Source organism: Aotus nancymaae, unplaced genomic scaffold (assembly GCF_030222135.1).
Source record: "Aotus nancymaae isolate 86718 unplaced genomic scaffold, 86718_ANA_hifiasm-v0.15.2.pri h1tg000016l, whole genome shotgun sequence".
Lineage (NCBI taxonomy): Eukaryota > Metazoa > Chordata > Mammalia > Primates > Aotidae > Aotus > Aotus nancymaae.
In genome coordinates, this window is record NW_026988428.1 from 6,135,105 (window position 1) to 6,151,320 (window position 16,216).

Here is a 16,216-nt window from a genome sequence, read left to right on the forward strand (position 1 = left end):
CTTTTGAATGGGCTTGTTTGCTTTTTTCTTGTAAATCTGTTTTTGTTCTTTGTAAATTCTGGATATCAGCCCTTTGTCAGATGGCTAAGCTGCAAAAATTTTTCCCATTCTGTTGGTTGCCGATTCACTCTAATGACTGTTTCTTTTGCTGTGCAGAAGTTGTGGAGTTTGATTAGGCCCCATTTGTTTATTTTGGCTTTTGTTGCCAATGCTTTTGGTGTTTTGGTCATGAAGTCCTTGCCTACGCCCATGTCCTGAATGGTTTTGCCTAAATTTTCTTCTAGGGTTTTTATGGTGTTAGGTCTTATGTTTAAGTCTTTAATCCATTTTAGTGTAAGGTGTCAGGAAGGGGTCCAGTTTCTGCTTTCTGCACATGGCTAGCCAGTTTTCCCAACACCATTTATTAAACAGGGAATCCTTTCCCCATTGCTTGCTTTTGTCAGGTTTGTCAAAGATTGGATGATTGTAGATGTGTTGTGTTGCCTCCGAGTCTTCTGTTCTGTTCTATTGGTCTATATCTCTGTTTTGGTACCAGTGCCATGCTGTTTTGATTACTGTAACCTTGTAGTATAGTTTGAAGTCCGGTAGTGTGATGCCTCCCACTTTGTTCTTTTTGCTTAGAATTGACTTGGCTATGCGGGCTCTCTTTTGGTTCCATATAAAGTTTAAGGTGTTTTTTTCCAGTTCTGTGAAGAAGATCATTGGTAGCTTGATGGGGATAGCATTGAATCTGTAAATTACTTTGGGCAGTGTGACCATTTTCACGATATTGATTCTTCCTAACCATGAACGTGGAATGTTTCTCCATCTGTTTGTGTCTTCTCTTATTTCGTTGAGCAGTGATTTGTAGTTCTCCTTGAAGAGGTCCTTTACGTTCCTTGTTAGTTGTATTCCTAGGTATTTTATTCTCTTTGTAGCAATTGTGAATGGCAGTTCATTCTTGATTTGGCTCTCTTTAAGTCTGTTATTGGTGTATAGGAATGCTTGTGATTTTTGCACATTGATTTTTTATGCTGAGACTTTGCTGAAGTTGCTTATCAGTTTCAGGAGATTTTGGGCTGAGACAATGGGGTCTTGTAGATATATAATCATGTCATCTGCAAATAGAGACAATTTGACTTCCTCCTTTCCTATTTGAATACGCTTTATTTCTTTTTCTTGCCTGATTGCTCTGGCTAGAACTTCTGATACTATATTGAATAGGAGTGGTGAGAGAGGGCATCCTTGTCTATTGCCAGATTTCAAAGGGAATGCTTCCAGTTTTTGCCCATTCAGTATGATATTGGCTGTTGGTTTGTTGTAAATAGCTTTTATTATTTTGAGATACGTTCTGTCAATACCTAGTTTATTGAGGGTTTTTAGCATAAAGGGCTGTTGAATTTTGTCAAAGGCCTTCTCTGCATCTATTGAGATAATCATGTGGTTTTTGTCTTTGGTTCTGTTTATGTGGTGAATTACGTTTATAGACTTGTGTATGTTGAACCAGCCTTGCAAACTCAGGATGAATACTACTTGATCATGGTGGATAAGCTTTTCGATGTGCTGTTGTAATCGGCTTGCCAGTATTTTATTGAAGATTTTTGCATCTATGTTTATCATGGATATTGGCCTGTAGTTTTCTTTTCTTGCTGAGTCTCTGCTGGGTTTTGGTATCAGGATGATGTTGGTCTCATAAAATGATTTGGGAAGGATTCCCTCTTTTTGGATTGTTTGGAATAGTTTCAGAAGGAATGGTACCAGCTCCTCTTTGTACGTCTGGTAGAATTTGGCTGTGAACCCATCTGGACCTGGGCTTTTTTTGGGTGGTAGGCTCTTAATTACTGCCTCGACTTCAGACCTTGTTATTGGTCTATTCGGGGTTTTGACTTCTTCCTGGTTTAGGCTTGGGAGGAGGCAAGTGTCCAGGAATTTATCCATTTCTTCCAGGTTTACTAGTTTATGTGCATAGAGTTGTTTGTAATAATCTCTGATGATGGTTTGTATTTCTGTGGAATCTGTGGTGATATCCCCTTTCTTGTTTTTTATTGCATCTATTTGGTTATTCTCTCTTTTCTTTTTTATTAATCTGGCTAGTGGTCTGTCTGTTTTGTTGATCTTTTCGAAAAACAAGCTCCTGGATTTATTGATTTTTTTTGAAGGGTTTTTTGTGTCTCTATCTCCTTCAGTTCTGCTCTGATCTTAGTTATTTCTTGTCTTCTGCTAGGTTTTGAGTTTTTTTGATCTTGCTCCTCTAGCTCTTTCAATTTTGATGATAGGGTGTCGATTTTGGATCTCTCCTTGCTTCTCATGTGGGCATTTATTGCTATATATTTCCTCTAGAGACTGCTTTAAATGTGTCCCAGAGATTCTGGTATGTTGTGTCTTCGTTCTTCTTGGTTTCTAAGAACATCTTTATTTCTGCCTTCATTTCATTGTTTATCCAGGTAACATTCAAGAGCCAGTTCAGTTTCCATTGAAGCTGTGCAGTTCTGAGTTAGTTTCTGAATTCTGAGTTCTAACGATTGCACTGTGGTCTGAGAGACTGTTATGATTTCTGTTCTTTTGCATTTGCTGAGGAGTGATTTACTTCCAATTATGTGGTCAGTTTTAGAGTAGGTTTGATGTGGTGCTGAGAAGAATGTATATTCTGTGGATTTGGGGTGGAGAGTTCTGTAGATGTTGATTAGGTTTGCTTGGTCCAGGTCTGAGTTCAAGTCCTGGATATCCTTGTTAATTTTCTGTCTTATTGATCTGTCTAATATTGACAATGGGGTGTTAAAATCTCCCAATATTATTGTGTGGGCGTCTAAGTCTCTTTGTAGGTCATTAAGAATTTGCCTTATGTATCTGGGTGCTCCTGTATTGGGTGCATATATATTTAGAATCATTAGCTCTTCTTGTTGCATTGATCCTTTTACCATTATGTAATGTCCTTCTTTGTCTCTTTTGATCTTTGTTGGTTTAAAGTCTATTTTATCAGAGATGAGAATTGCAACTCCTGCTTTTTTTTTTTGCTCTCCATTTGCTTGGTAAATCTTCCTCCATCCCTTTATTTTGAGCCTTTGTATATCCTTGCATGTGAGATGGGTTTCCTGGATACGGCGCACCAATGGGTTTTGGCTCTTTATCCAATTTGCCAGTCTGTGTCTTTTGATTGGGGCATTTAGCCTATTTACATTTAGGGTTAATATTGTTATGTGTGAATTTGATGCTGCCATTTTGATGCTAGCTGGCTGTTTTGCCTGTTAGTTAATGCAGATTCTTCATTGTGTTGATGCTCTTTACCATTTGGTATGCTGGTACTGGTTTTTCTTTCTATGTTTAGTGCCTCTTTCAGGAGCTCTTGTAAAGCAGGCCTGGTGGTGATGACATCTCTGAGTAATTGCTTGTTCGCAAAGGATTTATTTTTCCTTCACTTATGAAGCTTAATTTGGCTGGATATGAAATTCTGGGTTGAAACTTCTTTTCTTTAAGGATGTTGAATATTGGCCCCCACTCTCTTCTAGCTTGTAGGGTTTCTGCTGAGAGATCCGCTGTGAGTCTGATGGGCTTTCTTTTGTGGGTAACCGGACCTTCCTCTCTGGCTGCCCTTAGCATTTTCTCCTTCATTTCAACCCTGGTGAATCTGATGTTTATGTGCCTTGGGGTTGTTCTCCTTGAGGAATATCTTTGTGGTGTTCTCTGTATTTCCTGGACTTGAATATTGGCCTGCCTTGCTAGGTTGGGGAAGTTTTCCTGGATAATATCCTGAAGAGTATTTTCCAGCTTGGATTCATTCTCTCCGTCACATTCAGGTACACCTATCAAACGTAGATTAGGTCTTTTCACATAATCCCATATTTCTTGGAGACTTTGTTCATTCCTTTTTACCCTTTTTTCTCTAATCTTGCCTTCTCATTTTGTTTCATTGAGTTGATCTTTGACCTCTGATATCCTTTCTTCTGCTTGGTCAATTCAGCTTTTGAAACTTGTGTATGCTTTGTGAAGTTCTCTTGTTGTGTTTTTCAGCTCCATCAATTCACTTATATTCCTCTCTAAGTTGTTTATTCTCGTTAGCATTTCATCAAATCTTTTTTCAAGGTTCTTAGTTTCTTGGCAGTAGAACATGTTCTTTTAGCTTACAGAAGTTTCTGATTACCCACGTTCTGAAGGCTGATTCTGTCAATTCATCACACGCATTCTCCATCCAGCCTTGTTCCCTTGCTGGTGAGGAGCTGTGACCCCTCGTAGGAGGAGAGGCGTTCTGGTTTCAGGTGTTTTCATCCTTTTTGTGCTGATTTCTTCCCATCTTTGTGGATTTATCCACCTGTCGTCTTTGTAGTTGTTGACTTTCAGATTGGGTCTCTGAGTGGACGTCCTGTTTGTTGATGATGAAGTTATTTCTTTCTGTTTCTTAGTTTTCCTTCTAACAGTCTGGCCCCTCTGCTGTAGGACTGCTGAGGTACACTTCAGGCCCTGCTTGGCTAGGGATCACCTGCAGCGGCTGCAGAACAGTAAGGATTGCTGCCAGTTTCTTCTTCTGCTATTTTTGTCCCAGAAGGATACCTGCCAGATGTCAGTCTGAGCTCTCCTTTATGAGGTGGCTCTTTGGATATACGGGGGTCAGGGAGCTGCTTGAGGAGACAGTCTGTCCTTTATAGGAGCTCAGGTGCTGAGCTGTGAGCTCCATTGTTCATTCAGAGCTGCTGGGCAGGTACGTTTAAGTCTGCTGCAGCAGAACTCATAAACTCACTTTTTTTTCCCCAGGAGCTCTGTCCTGGGGAGTTAGGGCTTTATTTATGAGTTTCTGTTGTGCTGCTGCCTTTTTTCAGGGCTGCCCTGCCCAGCAAGGAGGCAGCCTAGTCACTGTCTGACTGCAGAGGCTTTGCTGAGCTGCTGTGGGCTCCGCCCAGCTGCCATGTGAACTTCCCTGCTGTCCTGTTTATACTGGTGTAGTTAGAACTGCCTCGGCAATGGCGGCCCACCTCTATAATGGTGGACTCTCTCTGTAATGGCGGGCTGACTTGGCAATGACAGGCTGCCTCAGCAATGGCGGACTACCTCTGTAGTGGTGGAGTGCCTCGGTAATGGTGGACGCCCATCACCCACAGAGCTGGACCGTCCCGGGTTCAGCTGTGCTTGCTGTGAAACTCTCAATCCAGAGCATTTCTTATTGCTGTTTTTTTGTGGGGGTGGGACCAGCCGAGCCTGATCACCTGGCTCCCTGCCTCAGAGCCTTATTATTATTTTTTTTAAGTCTCCCAGGTGTTCCAGTCACCTGTAGAAAAGGCTCTGGGATCTGTGTGATTTCCCATGCGGTGACCCACTGAGCCGGCTGAAACAGCAGCGCTGAGATTCATGGTGCTTTTTTGCCCAGGACTCCTGGCCTGGCTCCCTGTTTCAGTCCCCTTTTTAATCAGATGAATGGACGACTCTGCCTTCCTGGAGGAGCTCTAATCGCCAGCTAAAATGGTGCCCGGACCCGTGTATTTTGTGCAGAGAACCGCTGTGCCGGGGCACCGGCCAAAACAGCTGAGGGCTGAACCAGCCACGCTGGCGACCCGTGGGGCTCCTCTGCCTCGGAATCTCCTGGTCTGTGGGCAATAAAAGTCTGTCTGGAAATGCAGCGTCCACTCACCCTCCACGCTTTCACTGGGAGCTGCAATACTGAGCTGCTCCTAATCTGCCATCTTGGATCCCCTAATTTTTGTATTTTTAGTAAAGATGGGGTTACACCATGTTGGCCAGGAGGATGGTCTCGATACCTTGACCTCATGATCTGCCCACCTCGATTTCCCAAAGTGTTGGGGTTACAGGCATGAGCCACCATGCCTGGCCGGAAATCAGAGTGTTTAGGTTGATGGCCTCATTTGAAGACTGAGCACAACTTCAAAGTCAGGCTGTTTTTCTGTGCTAGAAATAAATACTGTACCAAAATATTGATTGAATGTACTTTTCACGGATGCTTTCTTCTTTAATTGGAACGCTATATTATTTTGATACAACTAAAGGCAGCTTTTTAGTTCGAATTGCCATTTTGTTATAATACTGCTGGCTTATATTAGAAAAAATAAAACTGCCCAAAATTAGCTTCAGTATCACAAAAGGGAAAGATGTGACTATTGATCAGTTTTTCTTCAACTCTTGAAAAGCTACTTATTTCTAAGCTTTGTCTGATAGCTAGCGGTATTCTGATCCATTTATAAGAAAATTCTATGCTGCAAATCATCCAGTACACATTTCCCCTCCAGTATTTGTTATACTACCAAAAATAAATGCTCACCCACAGATAATGATTTGATTAAGAGGCTTGCATTTGCTTTGGGAATACACTTCGGGGCTTCAGTACTAATCGCTATTTCCTGGCTCAGTCTTACGTAGCAACTTTTCAAAGGACATGAGCCAAGTTGTGAGCATTATGTGGCTTTCTCTGATGCCCTAGGAATGGGGATGGTGAAGTAGTGGTGCACGTTCGTGAGCTGGGTGTGTTTGACCACATTCCCACTATGAAACATAGGAGTGCTGATATAGTGTTCATCTCCGGGCAAGATGATATACCTAGCATCTGTAGGTTAAAGTATACCCACCTCTTTTCCACTAAGATTATGCTTATGATAAGATACATGGAAAATAGAGTAGTGCTAATACCCAAAAGTCAAAAAAGGAGGGGAAAACAAATAGGCTGATCACCAGATCTAACAGTTACTCAAGTTTGATTCTGAATTTCCTAGCATCCGAGGCAAAAAGGGAAACAATTATTGTCATCTGATAGATAACACTGCGCACCCTTGTTATATTCACTTACTTATCTGGGAAGTTATACTTCAGGAGACAAGTTACTTTCCCTTTTGTGTAGGGTGGATATAATGAACACAGCATGGCCTGATAGAGCTCGTTCAGGCTGGAGTTGCCGAAAGACTCTGCAAGACAGATGCTGGATTTGTAACTATCGTTTAGAAACTTGCACTAAGTACAGGTTCCTTCCAAGAAGGCCCACCTGGCGTGTTTTAGGGGTAAGTGAGGTGGTGAATGAATGTTACGGGCAAGGAGAAGACTGGGTCACCAGGGCAGGGCAGTAGGCAGACTTTCTCCTCCCAGGCTTGGCCTCTTTGCTCTGCTCTCTGACTAAGGGCCTTGGAGACTAGTGTTTCCTGAGGTGGTTCTCTCAGAGTAAACGTGGTGCCCACATCCCCTTCCTTGCTGACTTACCCTCTTCCTGGGGAGGTTTTACTGACAGACACTGTCAGAAACCTATGGGAATGAACAAGCATGGATGGGAAATTTTCCAGAACTGCCCCGAAAAGACCTTAAGTTTAGTAGTGCTCGGCAGCTCTTGCTCACCTTTTCTCCTTCTCCGATGAGTTGGGAACGAAAAGCCCCAGTGGACATTTGTTCTGTGTTTAGTCCTAAAATTAGGGCTTCCTGCTGCTGCTTCAGAACTCAGCATCACCCTTCTCCCCACAAGAGGAAACTATGAACCCTTCCTTCAAGAAGGCCTGCTTCTGCCAGGCACAGTGGCTCATGCATATAATCACAACACCTTGGGAGGCTGAGGCGAGAGGATCGCTTGAGCCCAAGAGTTCAAGTTTCCAGTGAGCTAGTGATTGCGTCATTGCACTCCAGCCAGGGTGACAGAGTGAGAGACCTCTGTGTGTGTGTGTGTGTGTGTACACATGTACATATTTAAAAGGTGAGGTTCTTACTCCCAGGCCTGGAGAGGTAAGGGGCAGATATTAAATGGACACTTCCCTTTCCCAGACTTGCTCATTTTCAAGGTACACAGGGTCCCCAGAGACTCTCTCCTCCTCTTAGAAATAATCTGTTTTGAGTGTTGCCTCATATCCCTCCACAGTTTCCTCCCCAGGGACTGTAACTGTCCTTGCCCTGCAATTGGTGCTCATGTAAGCTTGGTCTATTTTCACCACCGTAGCCTTCCCTTCCTTTCAAGGAACATTCGTGCTGAATCTGGCCTTTCCCCACCTTTAATTCTTACGTAGATTTAGTATGTAGAAATTTTTACTGGGTCAGATGAATTTTGTAAAGGATTAGTTTGTATTTATTGGAAGTGTGATTTATAAGCTATTTTGAAGAAAGATACGTTTTTTTAAGTGCACATAACTCAAAATAGATTACCACTGTTGCCTAGTAGAGGCTTAATGAGAAGATAATTATTTCTAATTACAGTATCAAGTGTTTGTGAGTGCTTGAGGATGCTTGAAGAATTTGTTTTTGAGAATCTTAAACACTGCCTAATCTTCTTTACACTATTAATTTGCAGTGTCTGGAGAAAGAATTGAGGCCTCAAAGATATGTGTACTCTAGCTCCTGTTCCAAATGATCCCTAAATCCAGAGTTATGAGATTTTACTTTACCTTTTTTTTTTTTTTTTTTTTTTAAGATAGAGCCTGTTATCCAGTGATCTTGGCTCACTGCAACCTCTGCCTCCGGGATCCAAGTGATTCTCCTGCCTCAGCCTCCTGAGTAGCTGGGATTACAGGCACCTGGCACCACACCCGGCTCATTTTTTTTTTTTTTTTTTCATTTTTAGTAGAGACAGGGTTTCACCATGTTGGCTAGGCTGGTCTCAAACCCCTGACATCAAGTGATCCACCCGCCTCAGCTTCCCAAAATGCTTGGATTACAGGTGTAAGCCACTGTGCCCAGCTGGAAATAGAATTCTTGATGCTGCAGAATTTCTTTTTTCAGTGATGCCAAGAGAGGAAGAAGGGGGGATGTGAGGAATAAAACCTTTCTGGAAAAACTATTGACTCAGTTCCCGTGCTGTACATGGTGCACTTATTTAAAGTTCAGAGTGTACTATTGTCAGACCTAAACTATGAAAGGAAATGTTCCTTGTCTAAACAAATTAGAACAAACACTATACTAAGACACTCTCCTAATGGAATGTCCTTCTGGATACCCTATGAAGATCCTTAAGATTTTTCCTTTCCAGCACACAGTGGAAGAAAGTGCAGGTTTCTTCTAGCAAATGTAGGTATTGAATATTATGTGTAGGTATCCCATGAAAGTATTAATATGTTTCTAGTAACAGATGACAAGGAGTCTTATCCAGCCTCTGGAGTTATTTTTCCAGTATAGGTTAGCTCTGTTAGCAAGGATGCTGGGATCCAGTGTTTGAGTTAGCTTCCCTGGGTTCCCGGTTCACTCGCTCTGGCTAGACATTTTGCAAATGCATGTAAGGTGTGACCCCAGGATAGCAAGAGGGAGATGGGCTAGTGGTATCTTATATATTTCCTTTTATTTACTTTTTTGAGACAGGGTCTCCCTCTGTTGCCCAGCCTGCCAGGCTGGAGTGCAGTGGTGCGATCTGTGCTCACTGCAACATCCACCTCCCAGGCTCCTGACCCTCCTGCCTCAGCCTCCCAAGTAGCCAGGATAACAAGTGCATGTCACCATGCCCAACTAATTTTTGGGTTGTTGTTGTTGTTGTTTGGTAGAGACAGGGTTTTGTCATGTTGCCCAAGCTGTTCTCAAACTCTTGGGCTCAAGCAATCTCCCCTCCCAAAGTGCTGAGATTACAGGTGTGATCCACTGCACCCAGCCACTGTATCTTATACTTTGGGGCTTTTTTTCCCCTACGAGGAAGCACCATTTTAATTTAAAGAAAAAAAAAATCAGAAATTGTCTATAAGAATAATTGAGCAAAACAAGTCCTGAAATAAAGTTCTGCATCTTGGTGGTCATATTTATTGGAAGAGCTTTAGAAAAATTAAAATGCCATTTAGCTTAAGAAGTTGTGAGTTATCTGCAAATCAATTCATTTCAGGAGTGGGAGAATCCCCAGAATTATTTATTAATATCAGAATGTATACAGGTTTCTCTTTTGAATGTCTTATACATTTAGAGGCTACTGTACGAAGTCTCCTATTTTCCATACAGGTCAAATTCTTTGTTTCAGCCAACTCTCAGTGGAGAGGCAACCAGCACAACCATCTCCCCAGACAGAGAGCATTGGAATATTCGGTTTCCTTGATTTATCTATCTCTTCGTATGTTTCTTCATCAATTTCTATAGTAACAGTTTCTTCCACATTTTCCAAGATCATATTTAAATGTTCATAAGCATGTGATCTGCCTCGAAGCTCTTAGTCATTTCTCATTTTCACATAAACTCTCTCATCTAAGCTGAGCTCGATAACATCCACGGGCTCCTCTCCAGTGTTGGTAGTTTGTTGCTGGTCCGTGTCTTCCGCCATGTTTCAAGCCCTGCTCCCTCTCCCGCTTCTCGCGAGAACACATGAGCAACTCCCGTCTCAGAAGCGTGAGGACGCCACCGCCTTGTTTCTGATAGAAAAGCGCCTGTTCTTCTGGGAGAACACACAAAGACACCCGTTGTGGGCCCATGCTGAGCAATACGTGGGTCTCCCAGTTATTTCACCCAGCACAGAGAAGGGCGCCCTCCTTTCCTTCCAGGCAGATCCAGGGCTCATCTGCTGTTTGCCTTTTCCCACCCGTGGAGGTATGAACCCCGCACTTGCTAGACCCTTAGGGCTTCTTTCTCCGGAGGTCCTTTATCTTTTATTTTCTGCTTTTATCTCATTCTCTCTCTTCTCTTAATGATTGTAAGCGTGTGGGAATTGTTCCAATACAAGCGGTAAGCTTTTTTATCTTCATAAAGTTATTAGGCCCAAATCACTGTTTATATTTTAGAATATGGACCAAAGCAAATCACTTGAAGCCAGGAGTTCAAGACCAGCCTGGCCAACATGGTGAAACCCCGCCTCTGCTAAAAAAAAAATTACAAAAATTAGCCGGGCGTGGTGGCGTGTGCCTGTAATCCCAGCTACTCGGGAGGCTGAGACAGGAGAATCGCTTGCACATCAGAGGTTGCAGTAAGCGGAGATCTCCACACTGCACTCCAGCTTGGGTGACAGAGAGTGACTTTGTCTCCAAAAAAAAAAAAAAATTTGATTGGATTTTTATAGACTATGTCAAACATGATTGGTGTGGCTCCAGGAAGCCACACCAGAGCTGTAGACACAAAGTTACAGCCAGGATGATTTCAAGTTCAGCCTGAGGGAGAATTTTCTGACAGAGTAGTCTAAACCAAGCCCAGATTGTCCATGGATGACCATATCAGGGACATTGCAGAGGTTCTCACAAGGTCTGGGGCCAAGCTGGCATGTCTTGCTAAGTCTTGCCTATTTCATAAACCTGAGTTTAGCCTCACCTAAACTATTTATTATTCATGGAATTCAAGAAACATACCCTTTACAAGCCTCGGTTTTCTCATAAAGGGGGGTTGGTGTGAAGAATATATGAATGCATAAAAAAATCTTCAGCACAGTGCCTGACTCACAATAAAAGTCTTCAGTCATTGTTAGGCAGGTAGGCTCTGGAGACAGACACCCTATATTTCCAGCCTGGCTCTGCTGGTTACTAGCTGTGTACCTGCAGACAATTTACTTAACTTCTCTGTGACTAGTTTATAAAATAATTATAGTAGAACCTACCCCAGAGAGTTTTTAACAAGTAAGGTACTTTCATGATATTTTACCTCCTGGGCTTGTAATAGGATTATACTTCCCTGTTGCCTAGAAGTTAGGTAGGGCCAGTGTAATGAGTGGAGAAAGTGTCTCTTTTAGAGAACGTCCGGATGGTAGAGGCTCCACCATTACCTGGGTCCCTCCATTGACTCACAGCCAACTTTTTAGCATTTGCAAGGAATAAACCTTTCTTTTGTAGCCACTGAGATTTTGACATTAATACCATGAAAAAGCCTAGCACGTTCTGGCATATCATGGAAGCAGCCTAGATCGGAGGTTTCCAATCTTTTGGCATCCCTGGGCTACATTGGAAGAAGAATTGTCTTCTTCCATAAAATACACTAACATTAACAATAGCTGATGAGCTTAAAAAAAAATTGCAAAAAAAAAGTCTCATATTGGCCAGGCATGGTGGCTCACACCTGTAATCCCAGCACTTTGGGAGGTCAAGGCAGGTAGATTACGTGAGATAAGGAGTTTGAGACCAGCCTGGCCAACATGGTGAAACCCCATCTCTACTAAAAATACAAAAATTAGCTGGGTGTGGTGGTGAGTGCCCATAGCCTCAGCTACTTCGGAGGCTAAGGCAGGATAATCGCTTGAACCCAGGAGGCGGAGGTTACAGTGAGCCAAGCTTGCACCACTCTACTCCAGCCTGGGTGACAGAGTGAGACTGTCTCAAAAAAAAAAAAAAAATCTCGTACTGATTTAAGAAGGTTTGCAAATTTGTATTGGGCTGCATTCAAAGCCATCCTGGCCCGTGGGTTGAACAAGGTTGGCCTAGACTCTAGAACTGAAATAGAGTTCAGCTAAAATAATTAATAGTAAAAAAATGTCAGAGATATTGACTTACATACCAAGGCCACAAAGACTTCTAAAAGCTTTCAGGTATTGAACATGCAGGTTCTTGTGGACCTGTGCCTAAATCTTCACTTACATGTACTTGGAAATACCTGTTGCCTTGGAAATGCCAGCACATTTGAACGATCTGACCCTTTCTTTATGTCTGAGCTCAAACAGCCTTTCTTTAAGCAAAGGTTCATTGTATTCAGCCTTGAGACTAAGCAGGCAGTTGTCATGTGTCACATTGTTCTGACAGCTCTGCATCCCTACACGTTCTGGTCATTCTGTAGCCTCCAGAACCTCAGAGGACTCCTGCCACAGTCCCTGTCCTTCCAGGGTCCACAGGAGCCCCCCATTCTGGTTCTGTTTGATTGGGGGTTGGGTGGCATGCCTCTGTGTTGGTACCCTTCCCTTTTGGTTCATCTCCCTCTGGAGCTTTAGCGGGTGAATACAGAGTGTGCTAGGAGACAGCCTTCTGCGAAGCCTGCCAAGTGTGTCCGAGCAGCGCTGGGGAAGACTGAGTTTCTGTGCCTGCGTCCAGTAAGGTGAGCTAACTCGGGGTGCTGTACTGGAGGCCTGGCTCATTGCAGAGGTGGTGCAGGGTCAGATTTTGACGTCTGTCCGGGACTCAGGCTTTTCCTCAGCCTTTGTTCTACAGCATTGGGGTGACAGTGGAAATGTCTCCGCTGTCGGAAAGAAAACACAATTAGGAATGGCGTTTCACTAGGCGGTTCTGCCTTTCATCTAAAGTAATAACAGCCACGTAATTCTGCAAGAACTGAAAGAAGCTAGTAGTCATTCTTAAAAGCAAAATCTTTTCCGCCAAAACAGTAATACATTTTATTTTTTAAAAACTTGAAAATACAAAAGAATGACCTCACATAACCCCACGGTGCAAAGGTCAGCATTGTTAACACTTTGGGGTTTGTTTCCCTTTCAGTTTTTATGTACATTTTTAAATGAAATTGAATTTGGGTACATTTTAGAATGAAATCGGGATAACAGTAACAAACATTTGTTGAAACCATTCAGTGTGTCAGGGGGTCACACTTGAAGAGGTGAACAGTTTATATACATTTTCTCATTTATTCCTTACAACTCTTTGAAGAATCATTGTCTCCATTTTCAGAAGAGAAACTGAGACACAAGAGAGGCTAAGTCTGTGTGACCTTTCTCCAAGGTCACACAGCTCTTAAGAGCCGTGCCAAGATAGAAACCAAAGCAGTCTGTTTCCAGAGCCCTCGGTCTTATTTTGATGCGGTACTGTCTCGCAGTAACAACAGCTTGGATTACATTTGATAGAATTGTGCAGTATTGGTTCTGAGTTGTTTGGTTCTGTCTGCTTGTTCTGTAGATTCAGAAATGGAAGCCCATAGATAGGACTCAATTTACCCAAGAACACATAGCTAGTAAATGTCAGCGCCCAACAGAACACAGTGTCCTGACCCACATAGTGTACATTGAGTCTAGATAACCAGAAACCTTTGTCCTCCCTACATCCTAACCCTGAAACCAAGCTGCACCGTATAGTGTATTGTATAGGGTCAGTGCCAAGTCTGGATTAAACAGAGGGTGGACGACTCTGGCAGCTTTCTTCTAGCACATACATGTAATTTCAGTTTGTGTTCAGGGAATTTACAGGCATCTAACAGTGGTGGGTACAGCTGTCCCTCAATTATGCCATGCAGTGCTAGGGTTATAAAAGGACAAAAGCTGCAGCCCAGCATTAGTTCCAACTTTATACCCTCATCGAACATTTTTACTGACAAGCAGTAAGATTGATTGATTTCGGGCTTTAAATGTTGTGGCTTTCTCCAGTCTGGACTCTTGAGAACATGCCAAGCATTGTTAAATCATAAAGTAAGCCAAAAGTCATTTGGTGATCTATGCATAAACATTCCCCGTGCATACGAGGCTGTCCTGTAACCAGAGGTCTGTGAGAGCATGAGGCTTTGCACTGTGACTCAGAGTTGGATGGCCAGCCCTGGGGCAGCTGAGAATTAAAGGAGTAAGAACAGGTGTTGACTTACTGCGTGGTTTGGTTAAGAATAAAAACCTTTCTACCTTTAGATGTTGTTGTGGACTTCTCAATAGGGGATGCCAACCAGATTTTAAATAATCTGATCTTATCTGTGAGCTCCAGGAGGGCAAAACCAAGTTCTTATGAAACTCACAAACAGTGCTGAGTGAAAAATGACCAGAAAAATACATGTATACAACAGGCAAAACTAATGTATGCTGTTTGAAGTGAGGATCAGGGTTGCCCCTGGAGGTGGGGGTGATGTAGTGGAAGGAGGGCACAAAGGAGGCTTCTGTTAGATTTCTTTAACTGGCTGCTGCTCACAGTGTGTTCAGTTTGTAAAAATTTGAGTGTTTATTTTACTTTGTACTTATTAAATGTACTCTTTTCTAAGTGTAAATTGTGCTTCAGTTAAAGTTTAGAAGTCCTTATTTGTATTTGTGTATCTTGTTGCACATTGATACTCGGAAAAAAACCTCTGTTTCATTGAATCAGTTTCAAATGGTGCTGGATTTATTATCCAGGTATTGGGCAACCATCTTCACCTGGAATTGTCAGGGCTATGCAAGCAGAACATTTTCTTTCTTTCTTTCTTTCTTTTTTTTTGAGACAGAGACTCGTTCTGTCACCAGGCTGGAGTGCAGTGGCGCCATCTCAGATCACTGCAACCTCCACCTTCCAAGTTCAAGCAGTTCTCCTGCCTCAGCCTCTCGAGTAGCTGAGATTACAGGCACAGGCCACTACACCCAGCTAATTTTTGTATTTTTAGCAGAGACATGGTTTCACCATGTTGGCCAGGATGGTCTCGATCTCTTGACCTCATGATCCACCCACCTCGGCCTCTCAAAGTGCTGGGATTACAGGCGTGAGTCACCACGCCCTATGCAAGCAGAACTTCTGAGGTTATTTTTTGGCTCAATAGAAATGCGTCTTAAATGATTCCAGTGTAGACTTCTTGGAATAAAGAATGATGACACTTTGGTTCAGTAGACACATTTATTGACAGCCTCCTAGGGAAGTACTAGAACTTCAAGCTTGTACAGCTAATGACATCATACCTCCCAAAAGGAGCTCGTAGTCTACAGGGGGTTAAAGTGCATGGGTGGTGATAAAAGAACGAGTCAGGCAGTGCCTCAAGGCAAGCACAGAGCAACAGGCGTGTCAGAGAATAGAGAGGCGTTCCACTGGGACTAGGAAAAGCTTCAAGGCAGAAGGAGCATTTGAAATGGGTTTTAAAGAATATGTAGGATTTCAATGAACATGAGTAGATGGGCAGGCATTGTGAACATCATGCATATGAGAAAATCCATAGGAAATTCATATATATTCTGAGAATTTAGGTTGTATGGTTCACTTAAAGATATATATATATATATATATTTTTTTGAGACAGAGTCTTGCTGTGTCCCCCAGGCTGGAGTGCCTTGGCATGATCTCGCCCCACCACAACCTCCACCTCCCAGATTGAAGCATTTCTTCTGCCTCAGGCTCCCAGGTAGCTGGGACTACAGGTGGACGACACCATGCCCAGCTAATTTTTGTATTTTTAGTAGAGATGGGTTTTCACCATGTTGGCCAGGCTGGTCTTGAACTCCTGACCACGTGATCTGCCTGCCTCGACTTCTCAAAGTACTGAGATTATGAGCATGAGGCACCCTGCCCAGCCCACTTAAAGATATTCTTAAGGTGTCCTTCAGGTGCAGGTGAGGCCTGAAAGGTGGGCTAAGACCTTACAGTCTTATAAGGCCCTTCCTAATGCCTGCCAAATGAAATGATACACCAGGTTATATTATTTCATTTAGCAGGCATTATGAAGCCAAAGGAAGTTTCTAAGATGTAGACTAGCATAATCAGATATAATTATCTCCAGTAAAGTCAAATTTCTAGCC

At 42.8% G+C, this 16,216-nt stretch overlaps 1 protein-coding gene and 1 pseudogene across 6 annotated transcripts in view; one reads left to right on the forward strand and one right to left on the reverse strand.

The window, feature by feature from the left end:
• The window catches only part of TMCC3 (transmembrane and coiled-coil domain family 3), a 299,140-nt gene that overhangs the window by 265,261 nt on the left and 17,663 nt on the right, over positions 1–16,216 (forward strand). The gene's annotated exons all lie outside the window — the stretch shown is intronic.
• Positions 9,833–10,174, reverse strand: LOC105726871 (U6 snRNA-associated Sm-like protein LSm3; annotated as a pseudogene).